Raw genomic sequence first — 12,271 nt, forward strand, 5'->3', positions numbered from 1 at the left:
GAGAACTAGGTGTGGGACAGGGGTGTAGCATATAGGACTTCAGCACACCCCACCCCCCCTTCACCCCCTCAAAATGTTTTCGTACTGCTATGCACCCCCGAACAAAACAACCGCCGATGGCGGAAATTATTCTGGATTTTCTCTACAATGTCTTTTTCATGCTCGAAAAGACATTGCAGCGCGAACATTGCGAACTTGGGCTGGATTTCATGGCAACGCTCATGCACCTGGAGTCACATCACGCAAGGAGCCGCAACCAAGCAGAAAGTTTCAAGGGCGTTTCGATGGTGAGCGGGCTCGTCGCGGGATCTTGCAGTGGTCTTTGAATATACGGAGCGGGTGGATTTCAATTCCTAATCTTTATGGATATAAATTTGTCACAAACTCTGTCTTTTAGATAGCAAGGCAGCAAAAATAAATGCAAGTAAAAAACTCTGTTCCTTCAGGCCAATAGACAAATTAGGAAAATGTATGACTATTCATTACATTATAAAACCGCATAATGTTTTGCCATTAATTGTAACAGTTAGCATCACGATCGAAGTTATCACGTGAATACGAAAATTACGAGGACATCAATAACCAATTTGACCGAAATCGTTCATTTAAAGCCCAGCCTATGCGGCGTTTCCAAACAGACTACGATATTGGATATTTCAACTCGTGCATCATCTCTGGCTTTTGTTTGTCCTTTTCTTTCCTTACTAGCTGCCAGCTTTTACTTCTTTATTCAATTAAATTTATTTTACCAGAAGTTTGGAAGGATATCTGTGCTAAAAGCTGTGAATCACACCTTGACATGGCCCAGAAAACCTCTACAAGCCAGTGCCGACATAGTTACTAACAATAGTTAAGAGAAACAACGGAGAGATCGAAAATAGCAGATACTGTACAATAATAACTTTGCGTAGTTTTCAAAACACAAACAAGCTTAGTTTCCAGATATTATCAGAAATATTACAAGAATACATCATACATACTTAATTGAATAACTGTAGATTTGTACAATCACAACTGAAATCAAGATGGCATACAGGTACGAGAAATAATAGGTCAGTGACGCAAACATACATCGAAAACACTACTATTTGTAGTTAGGAAAATGATTCCTGAAGTTGTTTAAATGAAATTATCTTGGCATATTGATGTTTATTGAGTATTTGTGGGAGATTGTGCTGCAATGACTGAAATTTGTAGATTGTGTGAAAATGCGGAGTATGCCATAAGTCAGTACTACGAGTAGGTATAATTGTTTTTTTGGGTGTAAGAAGACTTGCACTTTGTACTAAAAGATTCTTCTGCTCAGTAGTTGAGAGGAAAGAACGCAAAATACGGAAATCGTATATGCTATTAGCTCTGACGATTTTGTATGAGGGAAATAGCTTTTTTTTTTCCTTTATTTGTTTCTTAGAACATGTCTAAGGGGGGGCCGAAGCTAAAGATGTAACAACGCCTGACGGGGCCTCGGCCCCCCAATACAAATTCATCACACAAAAAATGAATTACTACAGTTCGGCAAGCAGCATTGCATGTTATGAGTGACAATGTGACAATGACAATGTCAATGTCGCACGTGTGGCTACTTCAGGCCACGTAGCCAAACATTGCAGGGACTGCAGCGCAGAAGATGACAGCGAGGATAAATGTGAACCGATGTACAGGCAATGCAGTGTCATAGGGAAACACCGAGAGACACACTAACAAGAGAAATAATAGAAGCTGCTATGATTATAAGACTGCAGGACGAGTGCATAAGCGCACCATCCGTGGCATTGTCCCAGAAAGAGATGAAATATCTAGAATGTGAAATCTAACACGTGCCGGATAACCGCCGTTCTTGTACCCTTGCGCATGCCTACAGCTTTTCTTGTATGTTTTTTTCCTGTTTTGATCACCAGGTGGTATAAAAAACCCTACTGGTCTCGAATAAAACTTAGTTGACAGTCAGCGCTGTTGTGTCCGCTTCTTGTTCTGTGCCGTCTTTGCGCTGTAATAACGAATGAGCCAAACAAATTTTGGGTCATCAGAAAAGGAAAGTAAACAAACAAAATCACATGAAAAACACATATGCAAATGCACATTCACTGATTAGAACTTATGTTGCACAAAATGAACTTTTTTTTAGAAAACAAAAACAAAACAAAAAAGCAGACAACAACGGAAGTGGCAAAGCTATTGCGCCAGGAACAAAAAATAAAACAAAAAAAACCGTCTCATTTGACAGAAAAGAACAAAGGAACGCACAGAATATATATTATTGTCTTGCGTTTCGTCTTGATAGAAAACTACACCCACACGAAATCACACACTGTCTTCACAAAGCAAAGGAAATACTGCCAGAAACGAAAACATTTTTGCATTCTTTTTTGAAAACAGCAAATCTTTTGTTGAGATCAACACTGATATTTGTTCTGTTCAACATCTTAATTGTTTGGAAGTTTAACGTTTGTTGCCCGTAGTTTGTTCTTATAGCTGGCAGCCTAAGTGTAAGATTTCGGACTGAATAGCGAGATGAATTACCTGGGGACGTAGGATAAAGTTTGTGTTTATGAATCCATAGTAGTAGTTTGAAATAGTATACCTGGTCGGCCCGGAGCATAGCATATTTTATGAAAAGCGGTTGTGTGGGTAAGTTTCTGATGTTTCCGTGGAAGTTTTCGAACATTCTTAACATTCTTTTTTGAAGGACCAATAACCTGTTGTAATTAGATAATGTCGTTGTACCCCACGTTAATCGAGTTAATCACGTTGGATCGAGTGTAGGAATGGAACATTGGCAATATAGCGAATGGCCTTTTTTTTGTAGGGCAAGTATTTTTTGAATGTTTGTTTTTGTTGTGGTAACCCAAATAAGGTTGCAATAATTTAAATGAGATGAAAATGGAGCGTAACATATTTGCAGCTTTACTTTCGCAGGGAGAAGTGTTCAGCAATGAGCAAGTGCTCTAGTTGTTGCAGAGTTTTCTACAGAGCCTATGGACTTGCGAATCCCAGCTAAGATGAGATGAAAAAATAACTCCAAGGATCTTGTGTTCATGTAAAATATCAGTTTGTTGTCCAGCATATTCAATAACATGATTAAATTTGAGTGGCTTGTTTCTAGCCCTGAAAATAACTGCCTTATATTTTTTTTCGGTAACTTTTAGTTCGTTCGACTGTGACCAAGTATGGAGTTGTTCAAGTATTTCAGTGGTATTTTTAATCAATTCATCTTCAATGTGACTAGAGATTAGAATGCTGCAGTCATCCGCATAAATCACAAATTTCGATGTTTGATTAACTGTAACAATATCATTTATGTAAGCATTAAAAAGAAGAGGCCCCAAAACACTGCCTCATGGGACACCGCATGTAATAGGCAGAAAGGACGACTGCGCAGTGCCTATGCATACACATTGGCTTCTTTAAGTTAAATAAGATTTTATCAGTTTTAATGGCTTCCCGTGTATACCACACAACGATAGTTTGGATAATAATATCTTGTGATCTAAGGAATCAAAAGCCTTCATGAAATCAATAAAGAGTGCTAACGTGTAAATATTATTTTCAATGTTTTCCACAATTTTCTCTTTTAGTGTTAATAATGCTATTTCGGATTATTTGTTTTCCCTGAATCCAAACTGGGCTTCAGTCAATATGTTGTGTTTGTCTAAAAACCTCTTGATGCGACAGGAGATAAACTTTTCAAATACCTTGGAGAATATGGGTATAATCGATATCGGCCTATAGTTTGATGTTAAGTTCTTGTCACCACTTTTATATATTACTGTCACTCTAGACTCTTTCATACCTTTTGGATGCACACCAGTTTCGAGCACAAGATTATAGATGTAACAAGTACCGAGACAATAAATTCCAAAATGTACTTTCCTGGCCCCACTTGCATATTGTTAGCGTCTAACGCAGTGCTATTACTTAAGTTCATAATGGTCATATAAGTTTCTGTTTTGCTTGTTGGCTCCAAAAATAGGCTTTCCGCAGTGCTCTTTATTTGTGAGTGCAGAATCGGAGTGGTGCTGTCCTGTGATACTATGTTAACAAAGTGTTCGTTAAAGTGTTCTGCTAAGGCTTTGCCGGTTATTTCACGATCTTGGTGGCTTATTTTTTTCAGGCGAACGACAGGTATTTCCGCAGCTGAGGACGGTATTGATAATTTTCCAAGCAGTATCGGGTTACGGCGAGCAATTATCAGAGAAGACATCTTGATAGTAAGTTTTCTTTGCTCGCCTCAAGTTGGCACTTAACCTGTTTCTTTCCATCTTAAATTCTTGTAGTGTAGTAGACAGGCGTGTGCGAAGAAAAACGTGGTAAAGATAGTTTTTCTTTTTTATCACAGCCAGATGGGCACGTGTTATCCATGGTTTCCTGGCTTTTCTCGAACGTTTAATGGTTTTAAGAGGAAAGCGCTCCTCATATATTTGCACAAATATTCCCATGAACTGTGAATACGCATTGTGTGCATTTGTTATTCTAAATATTGGTGACCAATGATATAAACTAATAGCATGTTTAAATGATTCCAAGGCTTGATTTGTTATGCTCTGCAAAGTGATCAACTTTAGAGGAACAGTTTTACGTTGCGTGTCTAAATGGTAAAGCATAAAGACCGGACAATGATCGCTTATATCAGATGTAATTGTTCCAGTATTATTGATTATTGAATCCATATTTGTAATAAGTAAGTCAAGAATCGACAACGTAGAAGGCGTAACGCGAGTAGGTGTTCTAATTAAATTTATATAACCAGATGAGTTAATCATAGTGGCAAAATTATTTCTAGTAGTATTAGTCTCACTAATATTGATATTGAAATCCCCTTCACAAACAAACCTAAGGTTATTTGCGCAAATATACTCAAGAAGTGAATCAAAAAAGATAAGAAATCTGGAATATTTCCACTTGGAGGCCTGTACACGACTAACAGCGCTTCATGTTTCTGTTTGAGGGCGAAGATTTCAACTCTGGTACAAAACTCTGGTACAATTTCATAGTCAAAAACTGATCTAGTGTAAATGGCAACACCACCTCCTATCCGATTAGGACGATTAAGAAAGTGAGTGGTGTATTCATCAAGGTGGAGCATCATAGAAATTTCTTTGTACCGGGTTTCCATGAATATAATAGTGCTGAACTAAAAATTAAATTCACTAAAAAAATTCATGATATCCTCATTCTTGTTAACAGCATATCGCGCATTTATGTGAAGGAGAGAATTCTGCAAATGTTTTCTTCAGTGAATGGACTGTCGAAAAGCGAACTCTTGATATTCCATTTGGTTAAGTCGAGGCAGTGCTGAAAGGTGATTCAGCAGATCTTGGCGAGGTCCAGTTCATTCTTTGTCTGAATTGGGTTTGTGTCGTCCGCATGTTTAGCAGAGATCTTTCCATTCCTGCACCACGCCGATTTCGACTCATTATCGCGTTAGCACTTGATAGTCATAGCAAGTAGCTTTATCAAAGTTGGGCAAGGATGCTTGTTAACATATATTGGCGTGCTTTTTTCGAGCCCTACGTCCTTGTTTGTGAACCTTGTTTTTTTTTCTTGCCTCAGTACTGCATTGTGTTTTGTGTGCAAGATTTGAACTGAACACTGATGTTTGTCTTATTTCAATAGCGGGTTGGTACTCGGTGATAACTCTCCATATCAGCCAGTGAAATGGGTTCGCTGATAGCTTCTCCGATTTTAGTAACGAGCTTCGCTATATCTTCATCTCCTTCTTGCATGACACCCTGTATCTCGATGTTCGCATTATGTAGATATTGCTCTTGATTAACGAGGCGTGTCTCATTTTCTTGGAGCTTTTGTTCGACGGTTGCAAGTTTCAGCCGAAGCATGTCATTCTCTTCTGTTAACTTATTATTTTTCGCAGCTTCATTCTCCAGTTTCACCTGCAGTGCCTCAGTTGTCTCACTGGCAAAGCTCAGGTCTTTAGTCATCTGTGCTTGTTCGCTCTTTAGTTCATGCATTTCATTGCGCAAACTTCTCTCGACCGACTCCTTTGTTGTCTTTATCTCCTGTTTAAGTTCATCTTTTAGTTTCTGCAGTTCAATGCACATTTCATCTTCACCAGATACTTTGACATCTTTCAAAGCAACAGTCAGTAAAAATATAGCGCAACTTGGCGACGCCGTGCTAGCAGCATCACTGGAAATTCTTCTGTATTTCTGCGGCAACGTGCAGTGCATCATAGCCCCTGGAAAGAAGCAAGCCAACCAAGCGGTATGTCCCCTGCGCCTGGGATCTGCGCATCAACACGTAGTGGGCCGATAGCGACTGCCAAAGAACCGCCGCCAACGGGTGCCTGTCACTTGGCAGTGGCGACACCGTGCTAGCAGCATCACTGGAAATTCTGAAGCAAAACAACATCCGTCTTTAGTTTTTGGAACAGAATCATTGTTGCTGCTGTGCAGGCGGATAAAATACACATTTTCGCATTCTTCTTCTGTTATTCTACCCTTATATTGCTGTCGCGACTGCAGCATGGCTCAAATACATATCACGATTTCTGGGATCATAGTTTTTGCCTGGATTGACTGTCTTTCTATGCATGAAGTTTACTATCTGTGGTTGCGCAACATGTTTATTTGCCTTGTTTGACGCATTATATACAGCAGCTTTTGCTTGCATATATAGATTTATTACAGAATTATATACGTCTATTTAGACACCTTGTTGCGAAGTTTTATGCACACATGCAGTGAACTTTGTTTCCAGCTACACATTTCTGGCCTTTATCAAGCTGTATCTATGATGTTCCATTGTATCTCTGTATTTTTAATGTAGATTTTGCAGAAATCCTGCTTTCTATATGTTTACATTCACAGCGCAAAGACAAACACGGACACGAGGGGAGACACCACAAAGCGCCGACTTCAACAACATTTATTGCTGCGCGCAGCGACTACACATAGCATACAGCGGGCATGCGCAGCAACGAAAAGGAAAGTCATGTGAGACTGGTAGCAGCGCCAACCCGCAAAGGAAACACATCATCACAGGTACAAGGAAGACAACATAAAGCTAAAACCTAAATGTCAGGACGCAAACAAGAACAAAAACCATGATACCCTAGTTGGAAATTCCTAAGACCCGACGTTCTTTATCACCTAACAACACCGAAGGGGTGCTGACACAATAATCTCCTTTTTCTGCAATCTCACCAGCCTCTGCTATCTCCCTGGCAGTTTTGCTGACATACTTATGAAGAACTGTTGTTTTTCCCAAAAAAGGACCACGTTCCTTACACTGTTGGCAATCACGGCAGTGTATGCCTAGATGACGGGATGCCCCGATGACACTATTGCTGTGTTCCATGAGCCTCTCGTTCAGACATCTGCCAGTTTGGCCAACGTAGGCTCGGCCGCAGGGCAAAGGTATAGAGTACACTATGTTTTTTGCGCACTCTACAAAAGGTTGCCTGTGCCTAACAGTGCAGGAATCACTGCCAGTAATGGTGGAATTTACCCTCTTGCACAGTTGACAGCTTCTCTGGTGCGGAAAACACCACATGCACACCTGCTCTTTTCCCTATTTTTTTGAGCTGGTGGGCGATGGTGTGCATGTACGGTAGTACCGCCACCTTTTTCTTCCAATTTGTGTCAGTCCCAACGGTGTCCGGCACTACTTGCCATAAAAGATTGGAATAGTTTGAACCCCTCTATCACTACTAATACATCTTTGCAGAAATTTGTAACTCTGGTAGAAGAACAGTTGCGCGATAATTAAAATAGATAATTAAATAATAATTATACAAGTACAACAGACCGCTCGTATCACTGCATATAACAGCATCTGTATGAACATACTATTTACAATGTATAAAATCGCACCCTTTTCTGTGAAATATACTCTTTCGTTATGTGTTTTATTTTCTGCTATCTGTGTTTTTTTTTCCCATACTCATGTAATTACTTGCAAACAACAGTGTTCTTAATATATACCATTCCATTTGTATTCGCTTTGTACCTTCTTACTATGTGCCCATCCTGTAAAAATCCCAATGGGATTGACAGTATCTGAAATAAATAAATAAATACTTATGAAGAACTGTTGTTTTTCCCAAAAAAGGACCACGTTCCTTACACTGTTGGCAATCACGGCAGTGTATGCCTAGATGACGGGATGCCCCGATGACACTATTGCTGTGTTCCATGAGCCTCTCGTTCAGACATCTGCCAGTTTGGCCAACGTAGGCTCGGCCGCAGGGCAAAGGTATAGAGTACACTATGTTTTTTGCGCACTCTACAAAAGGTTGCCTGTGCCTAACAGTGCAGGAATCGCTGCCAGTAATGGTGGAATTTACCCTCTTGCACAGTTTCGACAGCTTCTCTGGTGCGGAAAACACCACATGCACACCTGCTCTTTTCCCTATTTTTTTGAGCTGGTGGGCGATGGTGTGCATGTACGGTAGTACCGCCACATTTTTCTTCCAATTTGTGTCAGTCCCAATGGTGTCCGGCACTACTTGCCATAAAAGATTGGAATAGTTTGAACCCCTCTATCACTACTAATACATCTTTGCAGATAACAGCATCTGTATGAACATACTATTTACAATGTATAATATCGCAGAGATAGCAGAGGCTGGTGAGATTGCAGAAAAAGGAGATTATTGTGTCAGCACCCCTTCGGTGTTGTTAGGTGATAAAGAACGTCGGGTCTTAAGAATTTCCAACTAGGGTATCATGGTTTTTGTTCTTGTTTGCGTCCTGACTTTTAGGTTTTAGCTTTATGTTGTCTTCCTTGTACCTGTGATGAGGTGTTTCCTTTGCGGGTTGGCGCTGCTACCAGTCTCACATGACTTTCCTTTTCGTTGCTGCGCATGCCCGCTGTATGCTATGTGTAGTCGCTGCGCGCAGCAATAAACGTTGTTGAAGTCGGTGCTTTGTGGTGTCTCCCCTCGTGTCCGTGTTTGTCTTTGCGCTGTGAATGTAAGCATGAAGTACCAACTCGCCCAGCAACTGATTTTAAGCAATTTCTATGTGTGCTCTCTATTGCGGCTATAATTTCAATACTCACAATACTCGAACGGTGACAGCTGTGCCTGCACAATGCAGTAGAACGAAGGACGTCACTGAGGTTTTTCCCTGGCCATTGAATATGTACAAAATTGTGAACAAGGTTCTTGAATGACAAAGATTTGTTAAAATATTTGTCCTCAACTTGTTCATTTCATGGCCTTTACGTTTTTCATATCAGCAGCATGAACTGCTTTGCTGGTCCCAAACTGCTACAGTTCTAAAGTTCATGTGATATTTGATTAACTTACCAAATGGACAAAAAACGAGGAAGCACGGATATCAGTTATTTCTGCTATAATTTTTGGGACATACGAATATATTCGCTTATGATAAAATACATATTTTACTTGTCTTGATAGTGCGTAGCGTTGAAGAATTCGTTTGCAGCATCTAATGGCAATGCAGTTTTATTAATGTATTTGATCTCTCAATGAGGAGGCAACACTGCAATGTGAGCCCCCCCCCCGAATAAAATTTCTGTCTATGCCACTAGTGTCGGATTCCTCATCAATCAGGATATAGCTGGCAATGTAGAAGAGTTCTATAGTATTAACGAGAGGGTGGCAGCAATCGTAATTAGGCTCAAGAGGAAATACAAGCTGCAGGTGGTACAGGCCTATAAGCCCACATCCAGCAATGATGACCAGATTGTCGAAAGCTTCTATGAATATGTGGAATCGGCAATGAGCAACGTAAAAACACATTACACTTTACTGATGAGCGATTTCAGTGCCAAGGTAGGCAAGCAGCAGGCTGGAAACCATGTAGTAGGCTCCTATGGCAGCGGGGAGTTAAGGCGCAACCCTTACTTGCCCCACTGGGCAAAGTGCACACGCGTGTGTGTGTTAGCACTCGATGGTAGCCACAAAAGATGGCATCATCATGAACCCGGCGGTTAATTTAATGACTGATTGGCGAGGTAGCCCCCATCGTACAAGTTCCACCGATGGCAGCACCTTCCATACAAGAGAAGCAGGAGCGATAAAAAACAGGGATGAGGAACCGCCACAAAGAAGAGTGGTCAGGGATCAAACACCCTAGTCGAAATCAAGAGGAACAAATGGGCTTGGGCAGGGCATGTGATGCGAAGGAAAGATAATCGATCACAGTGGGTTCCAAGAGAAGGCAAGCGCAGCAGGGGACGGCAGAAAGTAAGGTGGGCGCTGTGGAGATAGGGCGGCCACAGCTTGCATAGGGCAGGGTTGCCTTTGCCCTGCAGTGGCCGTATTCAGGCTGATGACGATAATTATGACACTATGTGCAGTGGGAAGACTCGAAAAAGCTGGCCTGCTATGCAAACGTTGACAACCATTGGCCTCTCCTTCAAAAGGTAAAACCGCACAGCCCAGCAACCAGTGCACGTCAGATACGACCAAGTGGGGCACTGGCCACTGAGGACAGAAGAGCAACAGCGATGCAAGCTGGGAGAATGCAAACGGAAACCAATAACCAAATGTACGAATTGCTATGCCCCCCTCTGCACTACAAGGGCGAGAATAGGTTCAAGGCTTTTCACATGTATTAATCACAGTATGCTACTAGCTTTAAGCTGAAGGTAAGCATCGTGTTATGCTTTCAACATATGAATATGTACGGAAGCTTGGAAAGTGACAGTAACACCTAACTCAGTTTTAATGTTTTTAAAAAATTATATAAAGTGCACTTAAGACAAGAGACAAGGGAGACCAAACAACACAAGCGCTCATGTGGCCAAAAAAGTTCGGGACCTAGAAGTAAAAATCCAAGAAGCGCTTGTGTTGTTTGGTCTCCCTTGTCTGTTGTCCTAAGTGTGCTTTATATAATTTTTTAAAAATGGAAAACCAACTAGCTCAGATGTCAATTCTGCTTCTGTTTTAATGTTTTTTACAACCATAGAACTCCTACAGCCCTGGAGAACAAGAAGCCTTCTTTCATACAAATAGGGTCCTGAAGACATATTTGTTGTATTTTTGTCCCATGGGTGGCAATGAAACAAAATGCAACGAAAGAAAAATTCCTCATGTGGCCAAAAAAGTTCGGGACCTAGAAGTAAAAATCCAAGATGGTACCTCTCATGTGGTGAAAGGTCGGGTCACCAGCGAGAAGGTGCTGGAAGAGGGCTTAGTCGGGATAGTCGGTATATGTAGCTGGAAGCGACTGAACAGCGTTAACAGACGGGATGGGATATAAGAACATAGACACATGCACTCACTAGCAACCAAATAATGTATTGAGATGGGCAAAACAGCACTATGAAGGGCAATATGGCGAGCAGACACAGAAAGGATCAAGCATGAATAGGGAAACGTTACCATCATTCCCCGATTCATGCTCCATCTTTGTGTATGTGTTTGACATGTTCCCTTATATTATTTCAAGACACCACTCAAGTACCGCTGCCTGCGACACCACCGCCTGTTTTCTTGTATCGGGCTCGGGTGGCACAATCATCGCCTCGCTTCGTGCTGGCAGTCCCTTACTATGGACGTCCGTGGTGTACTCGCAACAACAGGACCATTTGCTTTGCCTGCGGCTTCGCCGGCCATGTAGCCCGCCACTACCGCAGTTGTCCTTCTTCGCCTGCTGACGTCCTGCTGCCATCTGCATATGGGTCTTACACACAGCCACACCGCGTGCAAGCAGACCCACTGCCTCCTGCCTTCTCCACTGACCACCAGGCTGCCGCCTCCCGCCGCTCCTCTTCTTTGCGAGGCCGTTCCATCTCCCCAATGCGCCGTCGCGCCAGCCCTTCTGCTGCGGAAAACAAATAAGAGCAGTTCCCGAGGCAAGAGCTGCATCCCCTGGGAGCTCTACAAGGCCTCTGATTTCACCAACAAACGTTATTGATGTTTTTGTCGAAGATGTTACAACCTGCGCTCTTGTGGACACCGGGGCTGCTGTGTCGATTATGGACGCAAAATTTTGTCGAAAACTGAAGAAAGTTATGACGCCATTTTCTGGAGTTTTTCTTCGCACTGCTACCGCCGAACAAGTCGAGCCGCTCGCGACATGCACACCATGAGTCGCTATTCGTCATTTTGTACATAATTCAATTCCTGATCCTTTCCTCTTGCTCTCATGACGTAATTCTAGGATGCGACTATCTCTCTGAGCACTCCGCCGTCGTCGATTGCGCCCACGCCGTAGTTACCTTCTCTGCCCTGCCCAACACCTCCCCGGCCGAACTGTCTCCTGAGTATCCGGCCAAAGTACATCTGTCACACGATGTCGAGCTCCCTGCAAACTCCTCCGTCCTTGTATTTCTCTCGTGC

General features: G+C 42.0%; 1 protein-coding gene across 1 annotated transcript in view; it reads right to left on the minus strand.

Moving 5' to 3' along the window:
* LOC144127799 (uncharacterized) overlaps nucleotides 1-12,271 on the minus strand; it is a 482,923-nt gene that overhangs the window by 352,986 nt on the left and 117,666 nt on the right. The window lies entirely within an intron of this gene.

Source organism: Amblyomma americanum, chromosome 4, assembly GCF_052857255.1.
Source record: "Amblyomma americanum isolate KBUSLIRL-KWMA chromosome 4, ASM5285725v1, whole genome shotgun sequence".
Lineage (NCBI taxonomy): Eukaryota > Metazoa > Arthropoda > Arachnida > Ixodida > Ixodidae > Amblyomma > Amblyomma americanum.